The following is a 12,110-nucleotide window of genomic DNA, read 5'->3' on the forward strand; positions in this document are numbered from 1 at the left end:
CATAATTCCACCTAAAATTTCACATGAGTTACTTTCATATGTTTGGTTGGTTGTACGAGAATATATGTATAAGCAATTCATATATAGATTAAAAACAAAAAAAAAACATTTAATATAATCAGTCCCTATCTATCAAAATCAATTCATAATTATTATTCGCCGTATAACAATTTCCTTACATGTTAATTATGGTTACATAGCATTTACTAAAGAACCTTGTATTGATCATTTCCAATTATTTGAGCAACTAATGTCGTCATCTCTCTAATAATCAGAACTCAACAATCAAAAGTTGATTGAAATATAGCCTGTGTCAATTTTTTTTTTTTTTTTTTTTTTTTGTTGAAAAAATATCCTGATATGGTTCATTTTGGAATACGTTTTGACTATTTCACACACGTCTATAAAACTATAATTATATGTAACAGTATTGTTAGATTATTATTCGGCATTACAATTTATTCTCGGGGTGCTTATTATTATTAGGTATTACAAATTACAACTAGTTTCTTCATCAAAATGGAGTACAATTTCCATCCATTTCGCAACGCATTTGGAATTGTAGTATGAAAGTGCTTCCAAAAATTTCTCTGTAACTAGTAAATGGAAAGAACTTTAGGTAAAGTTGAAAATCCGTACAAAATGTTATGATAAATTACAAAACAAAATGACTCTACTAACAAGCCGTTTTTTAACCTTGAAATCCCTGTAACTAGGGGTGTACAAAGGAAACCGACAAAGCGCACCAACTCGATAATCCGAGTAAACCGAGAAAAAAAATCCGACTATGGTTTGGTTTGGTGTTGGAAAAAAAACCCGACCATAATTGGTTTGGTTTGGTTTTAACTAAAGAAAGTCAAACCGAAACCAAACCAACCCGACATTATATATATAGAAATTTTAGATATATTTAATATATAAATATATTTATTGTGATGTAATTTATAAATATTTCTTAAATATTTTCATAATTTTATCTTTTAAGGTATTATTTCAAGTTTGGACTTAGAACTTTTGAATGTTCCAATACATTTTATAGCCATTAATATTAGTAAATTAAATAATGCTAACAGAAACCCAAACCAAAATCAAATCAATATTTATGCTAACAAAAGACATTCAATTCAATACTATGAATGAGAATGTATGGAATATCTATTTTTAGTTTTGCAATAATTTAGATAAAAATGCATAACCTATTTTTATTTTTTCTTTACCATTTAGTCATGTTATTAATATTCCCTTATTACTCTACTTATTTTAGCATGACTTAGTACTTTTAGATTATGTGTATTTTTATTATGACTTTTTAATTAGCAATATTTATATTACATAATTTTATTGTCTTTATTGTTGAATATTTTAGGATAATACCATGACACATCTCATATTTTGTATTATTTTCTTGGAAAATACTTTATATAGTTGTATCTTACTAGGAGTAAAGAAATATTTTGAGCACAAGTTATATGTTTTGTTCTACGAAGATTTTACCTGAAAAAAACCCCAATAACCCGAAAACCCGAGAAAGCCCGAGAAAATCAGAGATTGAGAAACCCGAGTTTTATTGATTTGGTTTGGTCTTTAAATTTAATAACCCGACAACCCGGTCTATGTACAACCCTACCTGTAACAAGTGAATAAGTACATCTAATATTTTAAATATTAGTTAATCTTCTTTGTGGTTTGTGTTATTATGATTCTCCCCCTCATTTTAATTTTCATGTAACAATTAATTTAATCTATGGCAAAATACCTTAAACCACTCATAAACTTAGCTCAGATTATTAGAATTCTTTCTGAACTATGCCCGATTTTAATTACCACCCTCAACTTGACCTTTTGAGAGCCATTACCCCCCTAGACGCTGATGTGGCAAAATGTGTGGGTGCACTCGCCTGCCACGTGGATTTTTCTGTCTATGTGGTATTTTTTTAAAAAATAAAATATTTGTTTTCCTTTTTAAGAATATTACTTTTTAGATAATTTTTTTCGAATACAATTTATAATAAAACTTGGATAGAACTACATTATTTAGGCTAAATATTTTTATTTGGCCAAAAATAATAAAGTTTTAGTTAATCTTTTTTTGAATTTGACCTGAAAATAAAGATTTATACAATTGAAATAAATAATCAAGGCATCTAAAAAGTTATAAAAAATATATAGTTTGAAATTGATATTTTGGCTATAATTTTTTATATAGCTCTAAATTACGGTGCTCTAATTTTTTTTTTTTTTACAGATTTAACCTAAAAAGTAAAAATACACAATTGAAATAAATAGTCATTGCATCAAAAGAAGAAATAAAAAGAGTGTACAATTGCAAAAAATTACAAGTGCAATTGTACACTCTCTTTTTTTATTTGATGCAATGACTATTTATTTCAACTATGTATTTTTTATAACTTTTTAGATGCCTTGGCTATTTATTTCAATTGTATAAATCTTTATTTTCAGGTCAAATTCAAAAAAAAGATTAACTAAAACTTTAATTTTTGGCCAAATAAAAATATTTAGTCTAAATAATGTATTATAGCCAAGTTTTATTATAAATTTTATTCGAAAAAATTATCTAAAAAAGTAATATTCTTAAAAAGGTAAAAAAAATATTTTATTTTTTGATAAAATGCCACATAGACAGAAAAATCCACGTGGCAAGCGAGTGCAACTATACTTTTTGCCACATCAGCGTCTAGGGGGTAATGACCCTCGAAAAGGCCAAGTTGAAGGGGGTAATTAAGACGGAGCATAGTTCGGGGAGGATACTAATAATCTGAACCAAGTTTAAGGTATTTCGCCTTTAATCTATTTATCATCAATAAAAAGTAAGTAATTATATTTTGACCAGTTTACCTTATTAATATTTTCTATTTTACTCCTCATTTAAGATTAATTCTAATGTCTTCTTAAAAGAGAGTTTTCCAAAACTAAGAAACCTATTTTCTTTGGTGCAAAAGGCGACTTTCCTATTCCTTTAGAAAGCATAAATAGCTAAATGATGATTAAGGAAGCTTTATTAGTAAAAACCAAGGCAATATTCTGGTAACTTGATAGGTTAGAGCGCAAACACTGATTAGGGAAAAAGAAAGGAGTAAACAGTGGGTGTAGTGAAAATCAATCATGAGAATATATGTGAGCTGTTTTTTAGTTATTATATAGCTAAAAGATATTGTGGAATATCAAGAACTAGAGTTTTATGTTGCTCACGATCCTTTGTCACGACCCAATTTTATTATAGGCTTTGATAGTGCCTACCGTTATTAGGCAAGCCAACACTGATTAAGCTAGTGGTTTCCGTTTTAAATAAATTTTTAAGTGGATAACATTTCCTCATTTATTAAAAAGATTTAGAAATTTACAAATGTAACATAACTAAAGGGAAACAAATGGGTACAAATCGTAATAATGAAGACAAATACAAAATCATAAGTCCACTAGTGTGTGCAAAGACCTGGTGTCACAAGTATGTGAAAATTGTAGTAGAATATACAAAAGAATACTAGTCTATTGTGTGAAAGGAAATAGACAGAAAAACATAACATAAGGAAGACTCCAGCTGCTGCAGAACGGCTCGGAAGGCAGCTCACCGTAAAATCTTGAGATGGGGATCAAATCTACACGCCAGACTGGTAACCAGATGCACCTGCCTCAGATCCTGTACAATTAAGTACATAAGTGTAGCGTGAGTACATAAATAATATGCACCCAGTAAGTATCTAGTCTAACCTTGAAGAAGTATTGACGAGGCTAAGGGCCAAATATATGATAATGTGAAATTCTTTTTAAAACATGATATATAGAAATGACAATAAAACTCAGAATAAGAGATATCTAAACAATCCTTGTACCATATTTAAGAACCGAATCATTTCCTTCATTTTAAACAAATAATCTCTCAAACAATGAATTAATACCAATTATGAAAGGGACTTCCAGTCCTATTGTTACGCACGAATTCTACCGAGGACATACGGCCCGACCCAACATATATATAAACTGTGCAATGCCGAGGGTCGAACGGCGCGAACCATAGATGCATCTATTAATCTGCCGAGGCAAGTGGCCCACTCCCATGAGAGTAGTGGAAAGAATCGCCTCGCTCGCGGAATATACTTGCGATGCAGTCAAATATAAATTTATCAATAAATCATAACCTTTCTCGATTCTTTTCAAATAAAAGAAATTCAATTTGGAGCTTTTGAAATCTATTCCATCAACACAATTAACAAATAAAATCAGATAACAGTGTCCACAAAACGTAGTGTAAGTCTAAACTACCCAGACATAAACAGGAATAATAGCTGCATACGGACTCTCGTTACTTTGTAGGTATGTAGCCCCCACAAATAAGTTCACCTATGGGGTAAATTTCCTCTTACAAGGTTAGAAAAGAGACTTACCTTGTCTCAAGACCTACTTACCGGTCCAAGATTTATGCTCAAACCCTCAAATCAGTACCGAACAATTCAAATAGTGTAAAAGCTAATCACTATATGTTCAAAAGTTCATATTCTAACTATTTAGGTGATTACCCAACCCTAAATGTAAGGTTCTTAAAATTTACCCATGGGCCCACGGGCCCGGATTCCAGAAATTTTCGAAGAAAGTTGTTACCCATAACCTCATGAACTCAAATATATGATTTTCACCAAATTCCCTATCAAATTTCGTGGTTAAATCTCATTTTTATCAAAAACCTAGGTTTTCGTCTAACCCATAATTTTTACTAATTTATATGTTATAATCTACCCATAAACTATGTATTAAACTCACATTAGTTAGAAATTACTTACCTTCAAAAGTTAGGTGAAAACCCCTCTCAAGAAGCTCCAAAAATCACCCAAAGAGTGAGAGAAATGTGTAAAAATAGCTTAAGTCTTGTATTAAATGAACCTTACTGCCTCCAGCAATTTCGCATCTGTGGTCCCGCACCTGCGAAAAAGCCATCGCAGGTGCGCATGTTCCCCTACTAGCCAAGCTCCGTATCTGCGGGCTCAAGGGACCGTATCTGCGTAAAAGCTCGCACATGTGACCACTAACCTCGCACCTGCGATCGCGCATGTGCGCCAAAACTTCCGCACCTGCGGTGCTTGAGCTGTCCTCCCTCCTTTGCTTCTGCGGCTCGTGGCTCGCACCTGCGAGTACGCACCTACGACTGGCCAAGCGCATGTGCAATTATGACAGAACTGGGGAGCTTCAACTGCTGTCCTAAATTTCCATCTTGGTCCGAGCCTCATCCGTTTGACACTCGGGGGCCCCCGCCGGAACGTACCCACAAGTTTAGAATCATAACTCGCACAAACTCTCGGAATGCCCGAAACAACATTAAAACTAAGAATCACACCCCAAAACCAATTGAATCAAACTTAAGAACTCCAAGTTCTTTAATTTTCTTTCAATGTGCCGAAATATACTTAAACTACTCGGAATGATATCAAATTTTGCGTGCAAATCTTAAATAACATTACGGAACTATTTTCGGTCTTGAAATTTTGTTTGGACCTCTATATCACCAAAACTCGCTCCAAACTAAATTTAAAGAACTTCTAAAACCTTCAAGAACCTACTTTCACTATTAGGCGCCAAAACCCTCCCGGGTTATCCAAAACCCTATTCGAATATACGCCCAAGTCTGAAATTATCATAAAAACCTATTGGAACCGTCAAATCCCAATTCCGAGGTCGTTTACTCAAAATTTTGACCGAAGTCAAACTTGCCCTTTTTAAGCCAACTTCAAGGAACCTAGTGTTCCGATTTCAACCCGAACCTTTCCAAATCCCGAACTAACCATCTCCGCAAGTCATAAAACAGTAAAAGCACGTATGCGAAATCTTATTTAGGGGAATGGGTTTCTAGAATGCAAAACGACCGATCAGATCGTTATATTCTCCACCTCTTATACAAACGTTCGTCCTCGAACGAGTTTAGATTCATACCTGGAGTGCTGAACAACTGTGGATATCTGCTCCGCATGTCCTCCTCGGACTCCCAGGTCACCTCCTCGACTGGTTGGCCCCTCCACTGAACCTTTACCGCAGAAATCCTCTTGGATCTCAACCGGCGATCCTGTTTAGCAACAATGGTAACTGGATCCTCCTCATAACCCAAGCTCTCATCTAATTGAATAGTGCTGAAGTCTAACACACGGGACAAGTCGACGTGATAACTCCGGAGTATAGACACATGAAAAACCGGATGAACTCCTGATAGGCTGGGAGGTAAAGCAAGCTTATAAGTAACCTCCCCAACTCGCCTCAATGACTCAAATGAGCCTATGAACCTAGGGCTCAACTTGCCCTTCTTCCCGAACCTCATAATACCTTTCGTTGGCGAGACTTTCAAGAGAACCTTCTTGCCTACCATAAATGATACATCACGCGCCTTCTGATCCACGTGACTCTTCTGTATGGACTGTGCTGTGCGAAGCCGCTCCTAAATCAACTTTACCTTTTCCAAGGCATCCTTTACCAAATCAGTACCATATAACTTAGCCTCACCGGGCTCAAACCACCCGATGGGAAAACGACATCACCGACCATATAAAGTCTCAAATAGAGCCATCTCGATGCTGGACTGATAATTGTTGTTGTAAGTAAACTCGGCCAAAGGTAAGAATCGATCCCACTGCCCTCCAAAGTCAATCACACATGCTCTGAGCATTTCCTATAGGAATCGAATGTCCGCTCTAACTGCCCATAGGTCTGTGGATGAAATGTTGTGCTGAGCTCTACACAGGTCCCCAACTCACTTTGTACGACTCTCTAGAAATGTGAAGTAAACTGATGGCCTTTATCTGATATGATGGAAACGAGCACACCATGCAACCAAACTATCTCCTGAATATAAATCTAGGCCAACCTCTGTGAAGTATACCTAGTTACAACCGGAATGAAGTGTGCCGAGTTGGTCAATCTGTCGACAATGACCCAAACTGCATCAAACTTTCGTAAGGTCCGCGGGAACCCAACTACAAAGTCCATAGTAATACGCTCCCACTTCCACTCTGGTATAATCATCTACTGAAGTAGGCCACCTGGCCTTCGGTGCTCATACTTAACCTGCTGGAAATTTAGGTACCTGGACACATACTCAACTATGTCTTTCTTCATCTACTGCCACCAATAATACTGCCTCAGGTCACGATACATTTTTGTAGCACCTGGATGAATGGAATACCGAGAATTGTGTGGCTCCCCTAGAATCCTCCCTCTTAAGACATCGATATTACGAACACATAGACGACCCTGGAGTCACAGAACACCATCCTCCTCGATAGAAACCTCCTTGGCACTACCCTGAAGCACTATCTCTCTAAGAACTGCCAAATGTGGATCATCGAACTGTCGGGCCTTGATTTGTCCCAATAATGAAGACTGAGCAACAACGCATGCAAGAACTTGGCTGGGCTCTAAAATATCCAACCTCACAAGTCTGTTAGCCAAGGATTGGATGTCTAAAGCTAGTGGACTCTCCTTTGCTGAAATAAATGCCAAGCTACCATACTCTCAACCTTTCTGCTCAAGGCATCCGCGACTACATTCGCTTTGCCCGGATGATAAAGAATGGTGATGTCATAATCCTTCAGTAACTCAAGCCATCTGCGCTGCCTCAAATTAAGATCCCTTTGCTTGAACAAAAGCTGCAAGCTGTGATGATTAATGTAAACCTCACATGATACCCCATAAAGATAATGCCTCCAGATCTTAAGACCATAAGCAATCGCGACTAACTCTAGATCGTGCACATGGTAATTCTTCTCCTGAATCTTCAGTTGACGCGAAAGATATGAAATAACTTGCCCCTCCTACATCATCACACTACCTAAACCAACGCGGGAGGCGTCGCAATAAACCATATACATCCCTAAATCGGTAGGCAATACTAGAATCAGTGCTATAGTCAAAGCTGTCTTGAGCTTTTGAAAACTCGTCTCATAATAATCAAACCAACAGAACGAAGCACCCTTCTGGGTTAATCTAGTCAAAAGTGCTATAATGGATGAAAAACCCTCCAGAAATCGGCGATAATAACCTGCTAACCCCGAGAAACTCCTGATCTCAATTGCCAAAGTAGGACGAGGCCAACTTGGACTGCCTCAATATTCTTGGGATCCACCTTAATACCCTCTCCTAATACAAAATGCCCCAAGAATACCACATAATCTAACCAAAACTCACATTTGGAGAACTTAGCATATAGCTTCTGTTCCCTCAAGGTCTGAAGCACCACTCTCAAATGCTGCTCGTGATCCCCTAGGATACGTGAGTAGATCAAGATGTCATCAATGAAAATGATGAGAATGAATCAATATAAGGCCTAAACACCCTGTTCATCAAGTCCATAAACGCCGATGGGGTGTTAATCAAGCCAAAGGACATACTAGAAACTCATAATGGCCATATCTAGTACGGAAAGCAGTCTTCAGAACATCCGAGTCCTGAATCTTTAACTGATGGTATCCTGACCTCAAGTCGATCTTAGAGAATACTCTAGAACCCTTCAAATGGTCCAATAAATCATCAATACGCGACAACGGGTACTTGTTCTTGATGGTAACTTTGTTCAATTGGCGGTAATCAATGCACATCCACATAATACCGGCTTTCTTCTTCACAAATAACACTGGTGCACCCAATGGTAATACACTTGGTCTGACGAACCCTTTTGATAACAACTCCTCAAGCTGCTCCTTCAACTCCTTCAACTCTTTCGGAGCTATGTGGTACAATGGGATAGATATAGACTGGGTACCTGGGGCTAAGTCAATATAGAAATCAATGTCATGATCTGGTGGCATGCCTGGAAGGTCGGAGGAAACACATCGACAAATTCCCGAACTACTAGCACTAAATTAATCATCTGAGACTCTGCGGTAGTATCCCGAACATAGGCTAGATAAGCCAAACACCCCTTCTCGACCATATGTCGAGCCTTCAGAAAAGAGATGACCCAACTATATGTACTAACAGATGAACCCTTCCATTCCAATCTCGGCAACTCTAGCATCGCTAAAGTAACAATCTTGGCATGGCAGTCTAGGATGTCGTGATATGGGGATAACCAGTCCATACTCAGGATGACCTCAAAGTTGGTCATATCAAGCAACAGAAGCTCCGCTCTAGTCTTGTAACCACAAAATATGACCACGCAGGATCGATAGATCCGATCTACTACCACCGAATCGCCCACATGAGTGGATACATAAACAAGAGTACCCAAGAACTCATGATGAATATCCAGGAAATGAGAAAATAGAGATGATATACATGAATAGGTAGATAATGGATCAAATAATACCGAAGCATCCCTACCGCAGACAAAAATAATACCTGTGATTACGGCATCTGAGGCCACTACATCTGGTCTGGCCAAAAAAGCATAGAATCTAGCTGGGGCGCCGGATGACTGGCCTCCGCCTGGCTGAACAACAGTTGGCTGACCTCCCCTGCCTGGCCTACACCTCTAGGACGGCCCCTACCTACCTGCCCTCCGCCTCTGGGCAGTCAGAAGGCTAGTGCTGTAATCATGGGTTGATGACCTTGCTGTACTGCCTTGCCCCAAAGTTTGGGACAAAATCTCTTCATGTAACCCATATCCCTACACTCATAACAACTTCTCGGTGCCATTGAATACCCACTAGAAGAACCCTGAATGGCTGGTGGGCGGTACGAACTCTCTGGCATGGCACTAAAATAGAAACTGGAAGAACCCTGAATAGTTGGTGGACGGTAGGAACTCTCTGGCATAATATTAAAATAGGGCCGCGCTGGAGCATCCTAAGGAGGTGGTGGTGTTAGATATGTGGGCCTGCTAGACTGACCCTTCCCAAACTGACATCTGCCCCCAACCGGGGAACCTTTAAACTCTTCAGAGAAATAGGTCCTCTTGTCCCGTTGCATCTGCTCTCTACCCCTCTGGAGGTAGCCCTCAATCCTCCGAGAAATATCCACGACTAGCTGATAAGAAGTCCCCATATCAACCTCCCAGGTCATGCTAGCCCTAATACCGGAGTGCAACCCTGCAACAAATCTCCGCGTCGATAGGAATTATAATAAGTGCATGGCGAGACAACTCAGAGAATCTCGCCTCATAATCGGTCACTGACATCTGACCCTGCTCGAGCTGCTCAAACTAACCTTGCAACTCTTCCCTCTGAGAGGTGGAATATACCTATCTAAGAAAAGCTATGTAAACTGGTCCCAAGTCATGGGAGGAGAACCTACTGGCCTGCCGAGAAGGTAAGACTACCACCACCTACGGGCTCTTCCCTCCAACTGGAAAGTAGTGAAATCCACCCCGTGGGACTCCAATATCCTCATGTTTGCAGTCTGTCCCTGTACCTATCAATGAAGTCCCGGGGATCCTCATGTCGCTCACCTCCAAATACAGGAGGGTGTAGCTTAGTCCATCTTTCCAAAAGCTTGTGTGGCTCACCGGCCGCAACTGGTCTAGTCTCAGGTACAACCACTGCAACTAGCTGGGCTCCGCCCACGAGTAGTGTACCCGTAGTCTGATATATTGCAGCTATAAGCCCAGGAGCCTGAGCATTAGGGGTATGTGCTCCCCCTCCCTCCTGAAATGTGGCTGGGTCTGCTGGAAATAAATTAGCCTGGATCATAGAATCCATGAACTGCAGTATACGGCCCATGACCTCCTAAAAGCCTGATGATGACATGATATCTACCGGGGTTGGCTCTGCTGTAGGAACCTCGCCCCGCTCCTCAATAATGGGATCCTCTACTGGATCTGCTGGTGGTGTAACTGGGGCAACTCTAGGATGTCCTCGCCCCCTACCTCGGGCCGGTGCCCTCCCCCGGCCTATGCCTCAGCCTCTAACAACAGGGGGAGCAGCTCCTCCCGGGTCCAGAACGTCTGATGCGTGCGTTCTCACCATATGTGAGAGAATAAAAGAAGAAACTTAGTATACCATCAACTGCACGATAGGAGATGAATAAAGAGTAGTTTCCTAACACCCTATAGCCTCTCGAAGATAAGTACAAACGTCTCCGCACCAATCCGCAAGACTCTATTAGATCTGCCCATAACTTGTGAGTCCTACGTGAACCTAATGCTTGGATACCATGTCGTCACGACCCAATTCCATTATAGGCCGTGATGGAACTCAACACCATTATTAGGCAAGCCAACACTGATCAAACTAGTGATTTCCCATTTTAAATAAATTTCTAAGTGGATAACATTTCCTCATTTGTTAAAAAGATTTAGAAATTTGAAAATGTAACATAATTAAATGGAAGCATATGAGTACAAATCGTAATAATGAAAACAAATCCAAAATCATAAGTCCACTAGTGTGTGTGTGTGTCAAAACCTGGTGTCACAAGTATGTGGGCATTCTAGTAGAATATACAAAAGAATACTAGTCTACTGTCTGAAAGAAAAAAGATAGAATAATATAACTTAAGGAAGATTCCCAGTTGCTACAGAATGGCTCGAAAGGCAGCTCACCGTGAAGTCTCGAGATGGGGATCAAATTTGCACGCCAGACTGGTAACCAGATGCACCTGCCTCAGATCCCGTATAATTAAGTACAGAAGTATAGCGTGAGTACATAAATAATATGTACCCAGTAAATATCTAGTATAACCTAGAAGAAGTAGTGACGGTGGGTCGACTCCGACACTTACTAAGGGCCAACAATATGATAATATGAATTTCTAGTTAACACATGATATATAGAAATGACAGTAAAACTCAGAATAAGAGATATCTAAACAATCCTTGTACCATATTCAAGAACAAAATTATTTCCTTTATTTTAAACAAATAATCTTGTCACACCTCCTTTTTCGCCCGCGCCGCCCAAAAGGGGCGCGGAAGGGAGTTTTTTCCAATTAAAGGACAATCGAAACAAGATTTATTTATTTATTTATTTCAGAGTCGCCACTTGGGAGATTTATGGTGTCCTAAGTCACCGGTTGAATCCCGAATCGAGAAAAATATTGACTCTGTTTAACAGTCTGCGCACCAGAAATCCGGATAAGGATTTCTATTAATCCGGGAAAAGGTGTTAGGCATTCCCGAGTTCCGTGGTTCTAGCACGGTCGCTCAACTGTTATATTCGGCTTGATTATTTGATATAATA

The sequence above is a fragment of the Nicotiana tabacum genome, chromosome 22 (genome assembly GCF_000715075.1).
Source record: "Nicotiana tabacum cultivar K326 chromosome 22, ASM71507v2, whole genome shotgun sequence".
NCBI classification, from domain to species: Eukaryota; Viridiplantae; Streptophyta; class Magnoliopsida; order Solanales; family Solanaceae; genus Nicotiana; species Nicotiana tabacum.